At 38.4% G+C, this 4,395-nt stretch overlaps 1 protein-coding gene across 1 annotated transcript in view; it reads right to left on the bottom strand.

The window, feature by feature from the left end:
• The window catches only part of LOC107677052 (beta-arrestin-1), a 40,455-nt gene that overhangs the window by 28,922 nt on the left and 7,138 nt on the right, over nucleotides 1-4,395 (bottom strand). The gene's annotated exons all lie outside the window — the stretch shown is intronic.

Raw genomic sequence — 4,395 nt, 5'->3', positions numbered from 1 at the left:
AACGACAAATCAAAGTGCGATTTTGCAGGAATTGTAATCAGGCGCTAAAAATAATACCCATTAAAAGTTTGTTGAGCCAATTGGATCACTCGGGGTCCTAAGCGGACCCGATTTCGAGGGGGGACTCGATTTCTCATGACACCGGTTCACAAATCGAAATTAATCGAACTTTAGTTCTGGGTTGATGACGCAGGACGCACAGCAAGTCAATATGGTCAGTCAGTCGTATCTGACATAAAGGATCCGCAAATGAAACTGTGACCACAAACACCTTTGTGAAGTTAACTTAAGTGAATTATATGGTAATAATCAGCAATATGCTTTCACACAAATAACTTTATTTTTTGAATGTTTCATATGTGTTGACACAAATTACTTATTTGAATTTTTCATTGATACAACATTGCACTGAGTTGTTAGAAAAGAAATGCGTAGAGGCGTCATTGCTTGATGACGTCAGGAACCGATTAATCGGCTTTTTGAACCGGTTCAATGAGCCAATCTGTCCGAAAAGAACCGGTTTGCAGAAATGAATCGGACTTTGCATCACTACTGGACACCCCTGCACTATATGGATAAAAGTATTTCAATCAGATCCAAGGCCATATTGAATAAAATCAAGCACCTAGCCCTGTCGTCTGCACTGCCAAACAGGGAACATTTTTTCACAAATCTTTGTAAATGCAGATTGTATGGCTAGGAGCTTAATTATATACACCTGTGGCAATGGGTGTGAATTCAACACCTGAATTCAATAATTAATAGGTGTGTCCCCAACATACCAAGCAGCGTATTAGAATGATTTCTGAAGGATCATGTGACACTGAAGACTGGAGTAATTGGCTGCTGAAAACTACTACCTTACTATTAATACACAGCAAACTAGGAGTTTGAGGCAAAAGTCATAGTTAGTTAATACTGAGAATTGGTCCCCAAACTAAAGTTTGACAGAAAACAAAGTTTAGATTTGTTTAGTCCAGGTTGTTTAATGTGGTTAATGCAGGTATATCCTTTATACTGATGGCCTGCAAAACGTAGCTGGTGAAGCTGATTAACAATTAGGAAGACTGTTGGTTTAGTTTGTTAAGGAGTCCCGTGCTGGTCTTTTCAGTAGGGTATTATCCTCCTTGAATCAAAAATATATCCGTTCGACTCCTACAGTCATGGCCAAAAGTATTAGTAGATTATTTTTCCCACATGTTTCTATGGTATACTGAAAAACAATGATAAGCATATCATAAGTTTTAAAGGCTTTTATTGGCAAAAAAAATATATATAATGAGTCAATATTTACAGTGTTGACCCTTGTTCTTCATAACCTCTGTATTCTTGCCTTATTAGTTCTCTAAGTTAATCACAATTTGTGGGCTTCTGCTTGTCCACTCGCCTCTTGAGGACTGACCACAGGTTCTCTATGGGATTGAGATCCGGGGAGTTGCCTGGCCACAGGTCCAACATTTCAATGTAACATCTTCCAACCACTTCTTTATCACTCTTGCTTTGTGACATGGTGCTCCATCATGCTGGAAAATGCACGGATCATCACCAAATTGCTCATGGCTTGTTGGAAGAAGTCGCTCTTGCAGGGAGTTTTGAGACCATTCCTTATTCATGGCAGTGTTTTTGGGCAGAATTATGAGAAAGCCCACTCCCTTGGTTGAAAAGCAACCCCACACATGGATGGTCTCAGGATGCTTCACTGTTGGCACAACATAGGACTCATGGTAGCGTTCACCTTTTCTTCTCCGAACAATCGATTTTCCAGATGTCCCAAACAGTCGGAAGGGAGCTTCATCAGAGAAAATAACTTTGCACCAGTCTTCTGCTGTCCAATCCTTGTACTTCCTGCAGAATTTCAGTCCGTCTTTGACGTTTTTCTTGGAGAGAAGTGGCTTCTTTGCTGCCCTTCTTGACACCAGGCCGTTGTCCAAAAGTTTGCAGATGCTCTCACAGCAACCTGCTGCCATTCCTGAGCAAGCTCTGCACTGCTGGAGACACGATTCCCTAGCTGACTCCTCAGGAGGCGCTCAGGAGACGCTGGCGCTTGCTGGACACTCTGGGACGTCCTGAAGACTTCTTCACTGCAGTCCAACCTCTCTCCTTGAAGTTCTTGATGACCCGGTAAATGGTTCTTTCAGGTGCAGTACTCTTTGTAGCAATTTCCTCACATGTGAGGCCATTTTAATGCAAAGCGGTGATGGCTGCACGTGTTTCTTTGGAGGTAACCATTGCTAACAAGAACACGATGATTGGAAGTGCTTCTACCCTCATTTTATAGCAATCAGTCTGCTCTTACAATCTAATTAGTATGATAGTGATTAATCTGACTAGTACTCATTCACACTTCCACATGTGCTGCTGATATGATTAGTCAATTAATGTTAGCTGCTCATTTTGTGTCAGGATCAAAAAACAGTGAAATTTGTTTTTTTGTGAAAAGTTCATTTTTTGACAAATGAAGCTTTTAGCAATTATTTAAAATGCATCTGATCACTCAGAACAATAATCTAGAAACAATGTGAATGAACACTACAACAGCTTAAGCAGCAAACTTTGCAAAAGACAAAATTTATGTCACTGCCAAAACTTTTGGCCATGACTGTACAGTGAATTGTTTTTCACAACTAAGATCATTATTTAAATAGCATCAAGCACTGGCTCAAAGTTCAAACACAAGCCGTACGTTTAACAACGAAAGGCATTCCGCATTTTCACTGCGTCTAAGAACAGGTTAAATCTGTGTTCAACTGCATCCTCTTCATCCCAGGCTCCAGTCCCTGGCCTCTGAAGACACAGGATGTGCGGCCCAGGAACAAAGAGCATGGGTGGGATCGAGGCAGGTGGGGGTTGACTGGGGGAGGAAGCGGAAAGGATAGATGACAGGCCCTCTCTGTTTAGCACGCTAAGCATGACTGCCATGCTTGCTTCTGTCGGTCTTACGCATGCCAGTCTTCATTGACTATATGGACATCAGTATCCATTCCCACAAGGAGGAAACTGTAGAAAACACTTGCACACCATCCTAACAATACAGACTAGCCATGGTCGATGATAAAATAGACCAGCATGTTTTCAGTTCTATAGCACATCAAGAAGCTGTCTCACACTATTTGGCACTTTGCACTGCCTCGCTTGTCTTGACCTTCTCGACTGTAACAGACAGTGAAAATCGTATGATTTAATAATATTGAAAAACTGCTGAATTTATTTTAATTCCAAAAACTAATTTTTAACTCTAAAAACTAATTTTAATGAACTAATTGAATTGATCAAAAATGTCATGTTTAATTGTCTCTCACATTTTGCATGCAACCCGGTTGCTGAAAGATTTTCCTCCATTGCAAAAGCAATAAAATAAAATAATAATAAAACTATAAAACTAAATAAAACTTTTTGGATTTCATTAAAACTGTGACATCCAAAAAGTAACACTGGACCCTTTTTGCATCATGGTGGACAGGCAGATAAATAATTTCATTGCATTTTGGCAATTTTTACACATGTTGTTGTATTTTTCAAATATAAATTATATATATGTATATACAAAAATGCTACTTCTAGAATCTATATATACACACTCTGCAAATGATTTTTGTAATTGTAAATAAAACAGATTATTAGAGTGTTTTACAAGAAAATACTATTTCAGTCTTTTTACTTCATAATGTCATGTTTAATTCAATGTGTTACTTGCCATTTCTGTTATTTCTGAAATTTACTAGCAATTTCTGAGTGAAAATTGTTTAAAGGGGTCATAGGATGCCCATTTTCCACAAGTTGATATGACTCTTTATGGTCTTAATGAAGTCTGTAACATAGTTTGGTTAAAATGTCTCAATGGTAGTGTAAAACACACCTTTTTAGCCTGTCAAAAACAGCTCTTTTCAGATCAAGCCGTTTTTGTAGCATTTTCCTTTGAATGTTAATGCCCCCGCCCCTCTCTTCCGAGCTGCTCTCAGAGAGACTGTTTACTTTGTTTACTTTAGCCGCATTCATCGTGAAACTTGCTAATTAGCACATTATTAGGAAAGGCGATTTGCAAAGATTCATTACAAAACATTATACTCACTTCTTCTGTAGATGAGGCTGGATCATGAATGATTCGCGCATTTATGTAGATCGGGGGTGCATTCCCTTCAGAAACAATGGGGTGCAAAAAAAAAATTCTAAATATTGAGAAAATCGCCTTTAAAGTTGTCCAAATGAAGTCGTTAGCAATGCATATTACTAACCAAAAATTAAGTTTTTATATATTTACAGTAGGAAATATACAAAATATCTTCATAGAACATGATCTTTACTTAATATCCTAATGATTTTTGGCATAAAAGAAAAATCAATCATTTTGATCCATACAATGAATTTTGGCTATTGTTACTAATATACCCCAGCGAC

Source organism: Sinocyclocheilus anshuiensis, unplaced genomic scaffold (assembly GCF_001515605.1).
Source record: "Sinocyclocheilus anshuiensis isolate Anshui unplaced genomic scaffold, SAMN03320099.WGS_v1.1 scaffold24, whole genome shotgun sequence".
Lineage (NCBI taxonomy): Eukaryota > Metazoa > Chordata > Actinopteri > Cypriniformes > Cyprinidae > Sinocyclocheilus > Sinocyclocheilus anshuiensis.
The sequence above is the reverse complement of the archived record's forward strand: the minus strand, read 5'-3'. Positions and strand labels throughout refer to the sequence as shown.